The sequence below is a fragment of the Rhamphochromis longiceps genome, linkage group LG2 (genome assembly GCF_057381845.1).
Source record: "Rhamphochromis longiceps isolate RC_006_pf linkage group LG2, R_longiceps_female_GT1.1, whole genome shotgun sequence".
NCBI lineage: Eukaryota > Metazoa > Chordata > Actinopteri > Cichliformes > Cichlidae > Rhamphochromis > Rhamphochromis longiceps.
Genome location: NC_140558.1, coordinates 33239253 through 33256795, shown reverse-complemented (window position 1 = coordinate 33256795; position 17543 = coordinate 33239253). Strand labels below are relative to the sequence as shown.

Sequence of the window (17543 nt, the reverse complement as noted above, 5' to 3'; positions counted from 1 at the left end):
AACTATTGGACTCACAATATCTCCATTCTTATTTACTGTCCATTTGAATCAGAATCTGATGACAATCAAAAGAGGAGAAGGTTCTTTGTCTTTGCTGGCTCCTTTGTATCTACACTGTTCCTGCAGCAGGGCCTCAAGGCCGGTCCAAACCTCTTCTCGCTCTCCCCTCACAAGACACTTTAAATCCTTAAAGCATGGGTCAAGCACAGTAGCTATCTTGAGCCATTGATGGTTGAGTATAGCTACACGGTGAGATTGGTCCTTTGTGAAGGCAGTATTAAATTTTACCATGTAGTTTGAGTCATCATCAGAGATCTCCGTGGGGTGATGCAGGTGTTAGAAGCAGGTAAAACCACTGAACATGAGACATATGTCTCTTTTTTTTTTTTTTTTGGCCTGTCCCGTTTGGCTCTTTTGCCATCAGAATTGTTGTCTAAAGGCAAAGAAAGATGCCCAACGGATTTACTTTACCAAACTGACCATCCCAGCCTTGCCGTAATGGTCCATTTGATTCACCTTTTATTGTTTATTTTATTTTCACTTACTGAATACGGGACAGACTTGACTGGGGGAAAGAAGGGGAGAAAGAAAGAGGGAAAGAGAAACAGCTGAGAAGAGGGACGGGGGAGAAGGGCAAAAGACAAAAACCAACAGAACGGGCAGAGAAAAAAAAATGCATATATCAATCACCTGGATCACCTGCTGAGAAAGAAAAAAGAAAGCAAGCAGAAGAGAACAAGAGTAATAGAATAAACAACATCACAATGATATATGGGAATATGACAGTAAATACTAAATGTTAAACATTATTGTGCAGCACATAAGATCAACAGAACACAGTGTGCTTTGAGGTAGGAGCCAAAAAGGGTGTAGTTTGTGGGTGTGATCACCCGTGTGTACACCTGTGAGCATGGACGCGCTTGTTTTTTGTTTTTTAAAAGGTTCCTTCATGTAATAATCTGCTAGGGAGTGTGGGGGGGCCACAGCCCCGTCCTCCAGGGCGTGAAGCAGGTGTGGAGGAGATCAAAACTCCAGACATCCAGAGGCCCCCAGAACACAAGAGACCAAGGAAGACCAACAGAGGGGCAGCTGCGCCACTGTCCCGGAAAGAGCTGAGGAGAGTCCCAGATGAGGGCTCACTCAGCAGCCGCGGAGCAGAAGCCAGGGGGAGTTGCAGTGACGCGCCCGTGAGCTCCGCCGGCAGCCAGCTGCGCCTGAGTGACCGAGCCCCAGGCCGAGAGGCCGGGGGCACCCCACCTCCGAAGTGGCCCGAGCGAGCCCCAGGCTCCAGGCCCCGATAAGCGGCCGCCAAGGAGTGAGCCGGTGTGTACCTGGACGCCCATCCCCAGACACAAAGAACCACCAACGCACCGATGTCTGAGGGGGTCCGCCACTGGCAGGGGAAGTGGTGGTAGGGGGAGATAGGCCTCCAAACCTTGGAGGGCCTGAGATGTCCCCAGAGAGGCGGCGCCTGACACCCAACCTGACATATAGACACAGACATACAGGCACACACAGATACAAACATCCATTCCCACCCTCATGCTCTCATGTGCACTTACTCCACACTCAACCAACGTGGAGACAGACATAAAGAGACGCTGTACACACGATCACACTCCCCAAGCGTACTCTACAAACCGGGTCTAGGTGCCCCCGCCCCTGGAGGGGGGAACTGCACCCAGACCCAGGTGGTGTTTCCCTTTTCCCTGCGGTGGGGGGGAGGCAGACCGCCCCGACTCCGCAGCAGCAGGAAGGCTCCACACTCCAGACCGCAGTCGGACGGCCAACTCCTCCTCCTAGTCCTAGCCCCCCTGCTCCAGCAGGTCGCAGAGAATGGGGGTGAGAGAAGACTCCAAACCTCCCTCCACCCGCTCATTGTAATGTTGATGCATGTGTGTTCTAAGGTGCATTTAAAACCCAGGAGGGCTTGGAGCTACCTGCCAGAGAGCAGCAGGTAAGCGCATGGTCCCTCCTGCTAGCCCTCAATGTCTACGTGTATTTAAAATTGAGAGGTGGGTAACGATGCCAGGGGTGGGGTGTACACCCTGATGGTACTTTGGACTCCGTTTATCGTGCCCACCCCCAAGATCCTATATGTATGTGTAATGAGAGTGTGAGTAATGTGAATGTCTAAGTTGTGGGATAAAATTGAGGCAGAGGCAGCCAGAAGGGGACAGAGGGGGGGGTAGCCTCCTCTGCACCCTGGTGACATACCCCTACTCCAAGGCCCTGCATGTGTGGGTGGTTGTGGTGGAGCGGGAAGAGGGAGGCAGCTGGAGATGGGGAGGGAAGGAAGGGAGGGGCAAGTGACCCCTCCCTGGGGCCAGCTCCCCCGCTGACCCCAGTAGGCACCCCCATACTCTGCGACCCGCCAGGGAAGGGGGGCCCAGGCCCATCCAGACCGGGCCCAGTGCAGCAGCGCCGCCCGGCCCCACAGAGCCCGGGACAGTCCACCCAACCCCACCACAGAGAAAACTGCACCCACCCCACCATCCACTCATCTTCCAGACTACATAAGACAAACACCCAGGCTGAGATCTTCCTCCACCTCTCCTGTATCTCCCCCTCCTGCAGAGGGAGCTCCTGAGGAGAGGAAAGCTCCTGCAAGATGTGACAATCTCCCCCACCAGTTGAAGAGCCCCCCAGGTGGCTCGACGCACCGGCGGCACCCTGCTCCAGGGCTGGGCCCCCATGCACCCACCCGCCCACAACCCCGGCAACACACCAACCAGGACCCAAGCCCCCGAGGCCCGGTCCGGGTCCCAGCCCAGAGACGGAGCGCCCCCAGAACCTCACGCCCATCCCGGACCCACCCAGGGGCAGCCAGGCTACCAGGTCAGTAACCCACGTCCGTCAGCACAGACCCTCCCCTAGCCCCGCTGCGCGCAGCCGCGAGGAAACAGTCACCGGAGAGCCAACAGAGCCCCTAACCGGACATGACCGCTACCCCGGGTTGAGCCCCCCAAGGAAGATGCCTCCGGGGAACCCCCCGACGCCCTAAGCCTGTCCCTACCCCCACACCAATCACAACAGTGAAGGCGGGACCAAACTATGACCCCCCACCCCCACTAGGTGATGGAGCTGATCAAAGGAGCCCAGAGCAATTGATCTGATGTGGTGGCAGAGGCTGTATCAAGACTAATGTAATCTAATAGATAATTTCTATATTGGTTAGAATTAAGATTATTTTTATTTTTCCAGTTCATGAGGACTGTTTTCTTGGCTATGCATAGGGCAGTGAAAACCATATGGGCGATATTCTTTTCTGAAGTGACATTATCTAAGCTGCCCAACAAACACACTAAGGGGGAAGTTGGAATGTTACATTTCAGACACTTCGATAAGTCTTCACATATCTCGCGCCAAAACTTCTGAACTGGTGGACAGAACCAAAGAGCGTGGATATAATTGTCCGGTGAATTGGTTTGGCAGTGTGAGCAGTTGTTGGTAGACGTAAAGCCCATCTTGAACATCCGATGACCTGTATAGTGCACTCTATGTAATATTTTGTATTGAATTAATTGAAGACTGGGATTTCTAATTAGATGAAAGGTTTTTAAGCAAATCTGAGACCAGAAGTTTAGGTCTAAGTTAACTGATAAATCCGCTTCCCATTTTGCAATAGGAAGTGATATTGATTCATCTGATTTAGAAAGCATTCTGTATATTTTGGATAGTAATTTGGGGGGTTTAAGAGTAAGAAATTGAACCACACTTGGTGGTGTTTGTAGTTCAACTTGACCCGGTTTAAATTTCTTTTTTACTATGGATTTAATTTGTTGATATTCTAAAAATCTTTTCTTGTTGATCCCATATTGTGTAACTAGTCCGTCAAATGAAATAAATTCTGTTCCTTCTAGTATATGTTCTAAATATTTGATTCCTTTATCACTCCAATCTGAAAAGTTTATCATATTATTGTTTTGTAATATGTCAGGGTTGTTCCAGATAGGTGTACGTTTGCATGGGATTAATGAAGACGCCGTCAATTTTAGAAACTCCCACCATGCTGTCAGAGAAGAGCTGATGTTGATGCTTTTAAAGCATTCATGTCGTTGGATGTTTGAGCTGATAAATGGTAGGTCTGAGATCTCTAGATTATTGCAGAGTGCTTGTTCTACATCTAGCCAAGGTTCATCTAAGAGGGTGTGTTTTAGCCATCCTGAGATAAACTGAAGCCTGTTGGCTAAGAAGTAGTGCTGAAAGTTAGGCAGTTCTAGTCCTCCTTTATCCTTGGTCTTTTGTAGTGTTTTTAAGCTTATACGTGGGGGTTTATTTTTCCAAAGGAATTTGGACATACATGAATCTAGAGATCTGAACCAATCTTGTGGCGGTTTAGTTGGGATCATTGAGAATAAATAATTTATTTTTGGTAAGACCATCATTTTTATAGCGGCAACCCTTCCCATGAGTGATATGGGTAGACATTTCCATCTAGCCAGATCATCTTCTACCTTCTTTAAAAGTGGGATATGGTTTAATTTAGTTAGATCTGCAAGCTTGGGAGAAACATTAATACCTAAATATTTTATATTTCCCGATTGCAGTGGTGTAGAAGAGGAATTATGGAAGGAGCAATTAGTCGGTAGGACTGTAGATTTTGACCAGTTAATTGAGTAATCTGATATTCTTGCAAAAGAGTTTATCAATTCAATCACCCCAGAGATATTGGTTTGTGAATTTTGGAGAAAGAGTAACACATCATCCGCATAAAGGCTGATTTTATGTTCCACGTTCTTGCATTTTATGCCCTTAATTACTGAATTCTGTCTAATTGCTGCTGCTAGTGGTTCAATAAAAATTGCAAATAGTGAAGGGGAGAGTGGGCATCCCTGCCTGGTGCCCCTCAAGAGACAGAAGCTGGAGGATGTCTGGTCATTTGTTCTAACACAAGCTGTTGGGGAATTATATAATATTTTTAACCAGTTTATGAAAGAGGATCCAAAACCAAATTTGTGTAAAGTTGCAAATAGAAATTTCCAGTTAACTCTGTCAAATGCTTTTTCTGCGTCTAAAGAGAATATTGTAGTTTCTAGGTTTTTACTGTATGAGTAGTCTATCAAATTAAGTAATCTACGTGTATTTGTTGATGAGTGCCTACCTTTTATGAAACCAGTTTGGTCAGGATGAATTAAGAGGGGGGTTATTTTCTCCAGTCTCTTTGAGAGAGCTTTGCAGATTATTTTAAGGTCTACATTTATAAGGGATATTGGACGATAGCTTGAGGGATATACAGGGTCTTTGCCTGGTTTTAGCAGGAGATTAATGTTTGCAGAATTCATATTTGATGGAAGTCTGCCCTTTTCTTTAATTTCCAACAACGTTCTGTAGAAAACTGGTGCTAGAATCGACCAGAATTCTTTGTAGAATTCTGCAGGAAAGCCATCTGGACCTGGAGCCTTATTATTGTGCATACTTATCAGGGCTTCCTGGAGTTCACCTGGTGTCAGTGGTGAATCCAGTGCCATTACTTGAGTGTCCAATAATTTTGGAAGAGTTATGTTGTCCAAAAACTGATCAATTTCTTTTTTAGATGGGTTTATTTGTGGTGAATACAACGTTTTATAGAAATCCCTGAAAATGTTGTTTATTTGTATCGGTTCATATAATGTGTTCCCAGATGAATCTTAAACAGCACATATAGTTGTTTTTTCTTTATTTATTTTTAGCTGGTTTGCTAGAAATTGACCGGATTTATTACCATGTTCATAATTTTGTAGGCGTAGTCTTTGTACTAAGAATTTTGTTTTTTTATCAATTATCTCATTTAATTCTAGTTTTGTTTTGCGTATTTTGTTCAATGTTTCCTGATCTTGGTGGGACGCGTAGGCTTCTTCTAGTGATTTGATGTTTTTTTCTAATTCCTGAATATTTTTGTTTTCTTTTTTCTTTTTATGTGATGAGAAAGAAATTATTTTACCTCTCATCACAGCTTTCCCTGCTTCCCATAGAACAGAAGCTGATGTTTCGGGAGTGTCATTATAGTCCAAATATGAAGTCCACTCTTTTTTAAAATATTTAATAAAGTCTTCATCTTTAAGTAGTGATATATTAAATCTCCAGTTTTTTCTTGGCGTAGTATTATTCTTGTGCATTAGTGTTAAAGATACAGGACCATGATCGCTGACAGCTATAGGGTGAATCTCAGTGTCTGAAATGTCGTTCAGCAGTGAGCTGCTGACCAAAAAATAATCCAGACGAGAGTAGGAGTGATGGACATGTGAGAAAAAAGTATATTCCTTACTGGTGGGGTGAAGGGAGCGCCATGCATCGCAAAGACCAAAGTCGCTCATATACTGTTTGATTATATTTGTGGACTGCCAATTACGCTGAGTTCCCGCTGTATTGAGCCTATCCATGTCTTCATTTAGTCCAAGGTTGAGGTCACCTCCAAGAACAAGTGTGCCATCTAAGTGTTCAGAGAGTGCACTGAAAAAACCGTGAAAGAATGAGGGATCATCAACATTTGGACCATATACACTTGCAATACATAGCTTTTTATCACGTATAGATAGTTTAATTATTAAGAATCTGCCCTCTGGATCTATAACTGTATCGAGTACTGTGAAATTAATATTTTTATGTATTAAAATTGCTGCTCCCCTTTGTCTAGAATTATAACAAGCTGAGAACACATTAGGAAACTCAGGTGTTTTAAGTTCATTCGAACCTCTAAGAGGTCTGTGGGTCTCTTGTAATAGGACAACATCTGCCTGTAGTTTTTTGAGTTGGTTAAATATTTTTAACCTCTTTTCTCTGGAGCCAGCTCCATTTATATTCCATGTAATGAACCTCAGTGTACCCATAGATGTTTGTGTATAACTAGGGATGTATGCTGTGTGCGTCGCTTAGACAGGTGGAGAGAATACGTCACTTGTTCATAAATAAAGAGAAGGAGAGAGAGAAAAAATGTGTGGCGAGATGCTCCCTGAGTCTGACTTTGTGTATGCATAGTTACTAATATGAGTAGGCTTAGCTTAAGTGTGTGTGTATCTTATATGACTGTGTGCGCTGTCTGACTGATGTAAATGTGCTGCCGTTGAGCGCATGGTGCGTATGTGTCGAAATAAAGGATGTTTGTGGATGAGTGTCGAAGCAGGTGATCGAGGCAGTGAAAGGAATAAAGAAAGAAACCAAGGACAGGGGTGAGCAGCATAAAACCAAGAGGGGGAAAAGAGAGGAGGAAAAAAAAATAAAGAAAAAAAAAAAAAAAAAAAATAAAAAAAAACGAGAAAAAAAAAAAACAGAAACAAAACGTAAACATTCCAATTAAATCACTGACGGAGAGTGACGGTGTTAATTCTGCTATGAAATCACACTTTAAGATGCGATTTGATACTGGTAAGTTAAACAGATGTTAATGCAAGTTAGTGTGAGTGGATAGGGAAATGGTGTAGCTGATTCTTATCTGGTGTGAGGTTAATACAGCCACGGAGTGATGTTGGGGTCCCGGTGGAGCTGTCCGTCCACGTACAGCCGGTCCACAGCGATGACAGCGCGGGAGCCCTTCTGGATGAAGCCGCGTCGGATTGGGAAGAGGACCCTGCGTCGTTCCAAGATCTCTTTGGGGAACTGGTCGTTCACGCTGAAGTCCGTTCCTTTTAATTCCCTGCCGCGGCTTTTCACATGTTGCTTTTGTTTGAAGTGGCCGAATTTGGCCACGATAGGACGTGGTCTCCCGGCCGTAGCCCGAATGGGGCCGAGGCGATGTACCCGATCGAAGACGATGTTTTTCACAGTGTCCTCCGGCAGCTTCAGGTGGGTTTTGATGAAGCTTTTTACCGTGGTCTCCGCGTCCTCTCCAGCGGCTTCTGGAATACCAGAAAATACCAGATTATCACGCATGCTACGAGCTTGTAGATCGATAACTGTTTCTTTTATTTTTTTATTTTCTCTATTGAGCTGGGTAACATTATCTGTGAGACATTTCACCGACTCCCTTAGCGTGGCATTTTCAGCAGCAAGCATTTCCACCTGCTGCTGGCTGTACTCCAGGGATTCTCGCAAGCATTTAAATTCTCGGTGAAGAATCTCCACCAAGGACAGCCTTGCGTCGAAACTGGACAATCGCTTGTCGATTGACTCCAATATGTCGGCAATATCTTTGCCGGCTGGCGATGTTGAGCCGGGGGAATCTGCCGGGCGTTGTCTTTTCGACGACGGCGTCTCAGCTTTGGCCGGGGAAGCTGCACACGGGGTCTTCTTCATCACGAGATCCTGAAAGCACTGATCGATGTAATCTTGGAGAGTCTCTAAACTCTCCTCGTTGTTCTCCAGGGTGTTGGAGATTATTTAGACAAATAGTGTTAGTTATTGAAGGAAACTGTTTCCAGGGCCTACTCCGTGGATCGGCTTCCTCCGAGGCGTGGACGTCTATCAGCAGAGAATGTACCTTCACCTATCAGCAGAGAATGTCCTTTAGTCTGTAACACAGTCAAATATATTCTCAAGTAATATTCAAGCATGCCATTCAGCGTGTTAGTACGAGCAGCTCGGGAGCAGCTTGGGAGAACAAGAAAACAGAGACTGCTTTAGATTGTCTTCCCAAAGTGACTCAACTTTATTCACAAGTACAACAGTTTATATAGAGGGTAAAATTCATGAGACAGCAGATTTATCAGTTTAAACCAGTACAGACCAAGATAAGGGAGCGTCTTCCTGCCCTTGGGTGAAGAAGCATCCTTTGTGTAGTGTATCAGTTCAGCTACAATTGTGATTATCTCAGCGACATATTTTCAAGGCACAAAACGAAGAGTTCTTTCATTAGTGAAATCTGAAACAAACCATTTGGCCTTCAACAGGCGTCTAAAAGATTAAGAAACTAATGTAGCTGAGGGAGTGATCTCTGTGGTATTTCAACCTTGTACCAGCCTGTGATTCTCACACATCAATTCTTGGGTCAAAGAGAAAAATAACTAAAACAAAAGGGCCTTATTGAATGACAGAGTTTTCCTGCATAATGTCACTATAAAACAATATCCAGTAAATGCTCCCATGGTACTAAAATACCTAACAGTTATAAGACAATTGATAAGTGTATTTGGTAATGCTGAAGCTTAAATGAATTTGTTCAAATCTAAACTACCATTTGCTTTAATTTTCTGCCAAAATCTCCGGCGTCTGACGTCAGTTACAACATGAGTCGCTTACCTTGTCCGTCACTTCCGTCACTTACTCACCTGCTGCCCGTCTAAATGCAATCATTGCATTTGTGGGCAGCAGCTCTAATCTCAAGGTGAGACATATGTCTCACCTCCAAGAAGCTCAGTCACAAACCCGTAGTAGACAATTCAGGAAAGTCATTATAGATCTACACAGTAACTGTCAACTATAGAGCTTTTTGAAGAAACAGTAAAAATAAGTTAAAAATAGTTTTATTTACCTGTTCAGGTCCATCGCAGGGATGATAGTTCGAGTCCAGTGTCGGGAATCATTTCTGCGTACTACAGTGCGTGGAGTGATGGTATTTTATCACTTTTCTGCAGAAGGGAACATAGGGAAGGGAAGAAGGCCATTGCAGAGGACGCTCTGAATGTAAAGGGAAGTTGGATCCAGTAAGTAGCTGAGCCAACTTAGCGGGCTAAAGAGGCAGCTGTGGGCAGGCACTACACTTCAGCCAGATGAGAAGCTCTGGGCAGTTGTAACTGTATGGTAAGAACTGTAGGTAAAAGTATGTTGTAAGATGGCAGAGAAGGTTGAATGGTTGTGTGGGAAAGGGATCACTCAGCATCAACCAGCTGAAAAGTAGAAGAGCAGTTGGAGAGAAAGGAAAAGACAAGTAATGCAGTTTTCGGACATCAAGAGCTGACAGCAGGTCAAGAGAAAACAGCAGTATCCTGAGCAGTGAGAGGTCCAGCACCAGCAGTATGTGCAAACGGCATCAGCATGGAGAAAACCCCATCATCAGGACTGGATGGATGGAGATGCATTTCCAACAAGCGGCAACTTCACTGTGCATGAATGGACCTTGGGAAGACTGTCTGAGTTTCATAATTGCCATATTTGGAGTGAAATGGCAATGGAAAAGACAGCTGGATTACACAGGACAAAGCTGAAGAGAACTGACTGCAACTGGACTAGTCCAAAGTGGGGAGGAGAGAAAACCACAGTGGAAGGAGGAGGGGGAGGACACATGGAAGAACGCTGTTTAGTGTGGGAGATCAAATTGGGTTAGGGAACCTGGGGAGGAAAACCGACTGCTTTGGGGTGGAGAATCGAAAACATGTCGGAGCACCACAAAGAGGAGGGGTATGTAATATCCCACCTGAACGTTCTTTCGCATACAGGGACAAGAGGAGCAAGCGAATCAGCGCTCAGGGCACAGAGACTAAACAGGTCTTAGACACACCATTTATTCCAGCGGAGGAAGAAAAACCAGAACACAAATACAATTACAGATAAAATGTTAAAATACCCTTATACAATAAAAACAACTTTCTCAATATGCTACAAACCCTGTCGGCAGAAATGAATATACACTATCTAAAATTCCCCACACAGTCCCGTCATCCCTCTGTCCAGCCACACTCGGGCAAATGTTCCTTATGTTTAAAACCAGAAGAGGAACTCCACTTCTGAGATGGGGACCACGCCAGCCAGAAAACAAAGGACGACGCTACCATCACGGAGCTGTCTTTTCCTGACGGTGCATCGCCACGCAGTCCAGCCACACTCCACACTTGGGCCCTCGATTACTGCAAATGTTGCCTCCCTCGTAGCACCGCCCTGAAACAGACAGACATGGGTCAGCAACGTTGTTGGCCCGGCCGCAGCGACCCTCCCCCGGCAAAGCTGCACCTGACGCACAACAGTGGGAAAGCAATACTCACAGATGCAGGCAGAGGCTCACCCCTGCCCTCCTGTTGATTTTACTTGAAATAGTCTTTCGGCACAGCAGTTGGAAAGTTGGATCACCTAGCACGTTTTTTAACCCCTGTCTTCTACCACTAATAGTGGTCTAGATGGTAGATGGTACCGTAAGGTTGAAGTGCTTCGATGGTATGCCAACTCCTTTTTGCACAGTTTGCACAAAACCACACTTTTATCAAGGCTTCTGTTGGGTGGTCATTTGAAATGAAATTTGCTTCTGATCAGTCCTAGCAACACGCATATGCACTAGGTTTAAATGAACTGCAAACTGTAATCCACTTACAAAACTGTCTCATTTTATTAGAACAATTCACACTTGTATCCTTTCATGGTACATTTTATATATCTTCTCAACACGTTTTTACACAGGATGAAAGGACAGAGGGTGTTTGTGTGGTGTGCAGACAAGATTTTACTTCCCATTGTAATGAATGTTATATCTTTCATAATTAAGAACTACTTAGAACAAAGTAGCAACAGTTTGAGAAGACATTTAGGAAAGTCACATCCTGGCAGTACATTTTCTTAAAGCAAATTAGAGCTGCTAGACGACTGTGAGTCTTCATAATTACAAGTGCAGCTGAAGGTGTCTAATGCTGGTAATGAATACACATGTTCTTTTTAAAACCACATGCCATATGTGACCACAGCTGACATGCGCTACACTGATGCCACTCGCGCCATTTCTTCATAGTTCAGAGTTTTTCCTCTTGTTATTGAAATGAGCGTGCCAGAAGCAGCAAATGTAAGAGGCCTCTAAAATACACAAAAAGTGGAGCTGTTGGATCAGGATATTAGCTGTAATGAATATTAAAGACAGATAACACGCTACTTTATCTGAAGACATACCATCCCTAGCTGCTAGCACTGCCTCAATTCTGGATGTTTCCACAGACTCCTCTAAATTCTTAATTTACAAACAGCAGTTGCACAAAATATATAATTATTTTCTTCCCATTAGTACTTTTCACTTCAAGAAATTGCCCAGTATGATTCACAGGTAAGTATGTTGTGAAAATAAGTAGTATGTTGTGACATCAGCAACTACTTACTAATTGCATATTGAGTCACTCACTTGAGTAAAATGTGTTGTTTCCTTCACTAACCTAACACAGAGAGCCAATAAGGTAAGGAAGTAACACATATTGTACTATACTGCCCGTATACTACTTAGTGTTCTAAATGATGAAGGGTCTGAGGTCAGACTCAAACCTGGGCCACTACATTCAACCATGTGGCATATGGTCATCTTGTCAAGTAGTGAGCTAAACCAGTGCCCTAACGTTATGAAATTTATCACAAATTTAGAGAATATAACAAATTTCTACTGATGACTTCATCTCATGAAATTGCTGATAGATGTCAATGTGTAGATCAGCTGAGCTGGTGATTAAATAGTAACCTTTCCTACTAAAAATGCTGTTAGAACAATTCTAATTTTATAACGTGCTGTCACAAGAAACTTAAAATGGGTGCCAGTTGGTCCACCGTGTCATTTGTTGTTTTTCCACATGTAAGGTAGTAATAAACAAACATACAAGAAACTTGTTTCCAAACACTGCCTCTAAAATATCTTCCACAATTTCTGTCCGAAGTCCACTCTCCCTGCCTGATCCAAATAAAACACAAAATTACAATATGTTGTTGACATTGTTTTCAATGTCTCTCCTTACAGAATGTTTAACCAATTAACCAATATGTGTAATTGTGGAGGCTTAATGAAAGTATCACACATTTTTTTTATAAGTTCCTATACAATGAAAATATGGCATATTTAATTGACAGATACTAAAAAAAAATGCCAACTTAGTAAATCAAACAGAAAACCTGCAATGTGAGCAGAGAATCTTAAGCTAACAATAACATATTTTTTTGGAGCACAATGGCTCAACACGTCCAGAATTTTGTACCAGGTATAACTAACAGAATTACTTAAGATTTAAATGTAAAACATGTCAAACATTATAGATTACTCAATCTGAAGACATACCCTCTGCCGGCATTACTACAGTACCACCTGTGCTCCTCAGCACTCTGTGCACCTGAAGAGAAAAGAAGGGGGGAAGTGTCCAAAAAAAATCAAATCTACAATGTGTTAAAGAATCTTTAGTCAAGAACAGATTTGCCTTCCAAAGTGTGGTGTTAGACACCACTGTACCTCTGCTATTTAAAAAGCAGACTGTTAAGAGTTTGGGTCAAAACACTTTGTGTTTTAGTTCATAATGTTTTTCCCTTTTTAAAATTCAAACTAAGAAGATATGTAACTTTTTAGCTAATAAAAATATGATTTTCTTCTTTAGATTACAGTTGATCATGATAGATTAATCAATCACAATCAAACTGATATTTCAAAAGACAAAAATATTGATTTTACAGTAACTTTTTTGGAGAAGTTGTAAACAGATCACAGTTGTTGGGTTTTACAAACAGAACTGGAATGTATCCTAAACCAGTTGAGAGTGCTGATCATCACCACTCAGTTTTTCAAAATAAACCCTTACATTTGAGATTAAATTACTTTCTGTAGTGAAATATAATAAATAGGGATGGGTATCGTTTAGGTTTTATCCGATACCGGTGCCAAATCGGTACTTTTGAAACTGTGCCGGTGCTCAAACGGTGCTCAAACCGGTGCTTAAAGAATGGAGAACACAAAATTGGTCCAAAAACCTCTCATGTTGTTATGTGCTGGATTGTCTCTTTACACAGCCTGCACCTGGGGTCTTGCCTGGTGTGATAGACCCCAGCCTCAATGGATCTTGTGCTCAGCGCTTGTTCTTGTGCTGCCATGATTAGTGCCTCTGTGCTGTCTTTAAGTCCAGCTTTGTCCAGCCACTGGTAGGATTTCTGGATATCAGCCACCTTCTCTATCTGCCGGTGGTACATACCGTGCAGGGGCCTGTCCTTCCATGATGGGTCCTCGCCTTCCTCCGAGGAACCATATATATATATACATATACAGACATGTACATGTCAATATTAAAGTGATAGTCCGGTTTCCTTCATTTGTGCAGTTGTTATAGTAACATATTTTAAATGTTACATGTTCCCCTAATGACATGCTTCTTCCTGTTGTCTAAAACTTTTTTGGATTAACATGTTCATATGTACTGGGTTTAAATGAACTTCAAACTGTAATTCACTTAACATGTTTTTACACATAATGAAAGGACAGAGGGTGTTTGTGTGTTGTGCAGACAAAATTTGTTATGTGTTATAATTTAGAACAATTTGAGAAGACATTTAGGAAAGTCACATCCTGGCAGTACATTTTCTTAAAGCAAATTAGAGCTGCAAGACAACTGTGAGTCTTCATAATTACAAGTGCACATTAAGGTGTCTAATGCTGGCAATGAATACACGTTCTTTTTAAAACCACATGCCATGTGTGACCACAGCTGACATGCACTACACTGACACCACTCGCACCATTTTTCATAGAGTTCTTCCTCTTGTCGTTGAAATGAGCATGACAGATGCAGCAAAAGTAAGAGGCCTCTAAAACACACAAAAAGTGCGGTTGTTGGATCAGAATATTAGATGTAATGTACATAATAGATGGATAATACACTACTTTATCTGAAGACGTACCATCTGTAGCTCCTTGCACTGCCTCAATTCTGCATGTTTCCACAGACTCCTCTGGGCTCTGTGCACATAAAAAGAAGGTCACAGGCTAGCAGCACATGTAGTTGGGAAAATTCTTAATTTACAAACACCGCTGAACAAAAATGCAATTATTCTCCTCCCATTACTCCTTCTCACTTCAATAAATTGTCAAAATAAGTCGTATGTTGTGACATCAGTGTTGGAAGTTTTTATTTAATAAAGCCTGCAGACAAACGGTGAGCGGCAGCTAACATCCCTTAACCAAAAAAAAAACAAAAACCCAAGCTTGGTGGGAGCAGCCATCGCACAGGGCAAATGATCAGCAGTCTCTCCTGAACCCAGAACAGTCCTGGGTTAAATACTTCCTACAGGAATAATAGGCTGTACACAGCTGTTTTCACACCTTTGGTCTTCCCCAAAAAGAAAGTTCACACTCCCTTGCTACTTCTTACAGTAGTTGAAACCAAAAGACTCTTCCCCCCACTCTAGAGTCTTTGTGTGTGAATGCTTCCCCCACAACTTCCGGAGATACTATCTGTTAACAGCATGAGGCTACGTCCACACTAATGCGTTTTCAAACGAAAAACAATCTATCCAGCTGGTGTGGACGTAGCCTGATTGTGTGAGACACTGAGACATGATAAAAACCAGCGGCACCAAAACATTATACAATAAATAATGTGAATAACACATAAATAAAATGAATTTCTTTTACATCAACAACAATAACATATTTTTGTTGCAGCACAATGGCTCTAACATCAACACATCCAAAATGATGTACCCAGGTATACCTAACAGAATTACTAAGATTGTCTTTCAGTCTTTCAGCTCCCACTATGGTCTCACATGAACTCGCACAGCACGTATCTGGGCCAGCTGGAGGCTCAGACGAACCCAGCCAGCAGTTTTTATTGTGAGCTGGGGGTTGACAATGAAATTTAGGTCATCCTTCCTTTGCTCCTAGCTCCAAGCTGGCTGTGACAAGTCTAGGTTTTGGCATGGAGCAGAATATAACCAAGAACAATCATAGAGAGGCTCTGCATGGTAAAGGTGGCATGTAGGGATGCACCGATACAGATACCGGTATCGGCCTCGATACCACATTTTCTAAAGTACTCGTACTCGTTAAAAGTCCCCCGATACCGAGGACCGATACCACGGTCTGAGACCTGTCTATGTTTGAGCGGCATGTAAGGGGTTAATCACAGGCACCGAGTGCCCGCCCCCAGGCCCCGAGTGCCCACCCCCAGGCCCCGGCTGCATCTCAGAGCTGGGAGAAGGCGAGGCGAGACATATCAGCCGTGTGGAACTATTTCAAAGTGAACGAAGACGCGAAAACAAAGGCGGACTGCAAATTGTGCTCAGCGAAATTGTCTAGAGGAGGCTCAAAAGGTAGCGCATTTAACACAAGTAATTTAATCAAGCACCTAAAATCCCAACACGACAACGAGTACAAAGAGTTTACCCACGCTTATTTACCCATGCTTATTAGCACAGAGGAGCATAGCTGATGCAGTGGGACGGAAAATAGTTGGGCATTTTAAACATTCCACCTTAGCCTACTCCCGCCTCGAGGACATTCAGGGACAGCTCAACCAGCCAATAAAGAGACTGCAGCAGGATGTACAGACGCGCTGGAACAGCACGTATTACATGCTCCAGTCCCTCATTGAGCAAAAGCGAGTGCTGGGCGTGTATGTGTCCGAGTATGAACTCCCTGACTATCTCACCGCTTACCAATGGGCTCTTATGGAGAAGACTGTTGCCATCCTCGCCCCCTTTGAGGAACTAACTAAAAAAGTGAGCAGCTACGACGCACTAGCCTCTGATGTCATTCCAGCTGTGACTGTGCTAGTGAGACTTCTAAACAGAGAAACAGACGAGGACCATGGCGTCAAGGCAATGAAAGCAACCTTACTGGCAGCTGTCAAGAAGCGCTTCAGTGACGTCGAGACCAACCCACTGTACTTCATCTCCACCATACTCGACCCAAGGTAAAGTCTGTGTGGTATTCAATGAGTATAGCTACAGTACTAAATGTAAGATTATTTTACATCTGAAATATTATATATTTGTAACTAAAATACACAAATACAAATGTATACAATATATACAATATGAAATACATTTCCCTTATTATTACCAGAAAGTCAAATGGCTGGCATTTGTCACAGTGGTTTAGGGGAAACTAAAATCAGTCCTTTTTTCCCACATATTAATACATTTATGAATTTTGTGCAGGTATAAAGATTGCTTCTTCTCCAACAACACTGCTCCAGAGGCCAAGCTGCACCTGAAGCAGGAGCTGCAGATGATGTCCAGAGCTGAGGCAGAGGGGAGTTGGGCAGAAGCTGCAGAACCTCCTGCTAAACTGTTCCTCAAGGCCCAGACCCAGGCTCGACACATACCTCGGAGAGGCCCCAAGCCCTCGTGAAGACAGTCCTCTGAAGTACTGGGGTGTCAACAAAATCAGGTTCCCCACTTTGGCTAAAATAGCCCGTAAATAACTCTCAGCCCCATGTAGCAGTGTGGAAAGTGAAAGGCTTTTTAGCTCAGTGTCACACATTATAGATGAAAACAGAAACAGTCTGACTGCTGATAATGCAGAAAAGCTACTTTTCTTAAAAAAAACCCCTGCCACTCACTTTTTCTCTCCATTAAGTGAGTCATCTTAGACTTGATGTTAATACCTACTTCAATTGCACTGACTGCCACAGTTTTATGTCGGTCGATGTTGTTAGTTTATTCAAATATTGTGCACTAAATGACAAAGATGTTTATTAATACCCCTTGTGTTGTCCAAAGCGGCAGAGTTTACAATAAACTGAAAAAAATACTTGAGTTGCACTGTCACTGTTTAAATTTTTTTTTCATAATTATTTATTCTGTAATATGTTGCATACAACATGCTTTTCATTTTAAATAAATGTTCTTAATTCCAAACCAGTCCCTTGTTTTTTTTTTTTTTTCTTTTGTTAAATTATAGGACTAAAGCTGTTACCTGTAAATTTAAATCATGTTTTTATTAAGTACTCGGTATCGGTGAGTACTGAAATGCA

General features: G+C 43.2%; 1 pseudogene across 1 annotated transcript; it reads left to right on the top strand.

Annotated features, from left to right (window-relative positions):
* Positions 1-16014: 16014 nt before the first annotated feature.
* Positions 16015-17172, top strand: LOC146677589 (zinc finger BED domain-containing protein 4-like; annotated as a pseudogene). The gene is made up of 2 exons (XR_014913861.1): positions 16015-16478; positions 16726-17172. The product of XR_014913861.1 is annotated as a zinc finger BED domain-containing protein 4-like (transcript).
* The last annotated feature ends 371 nt before the right edge of the window (positions 17173-17543 follow it).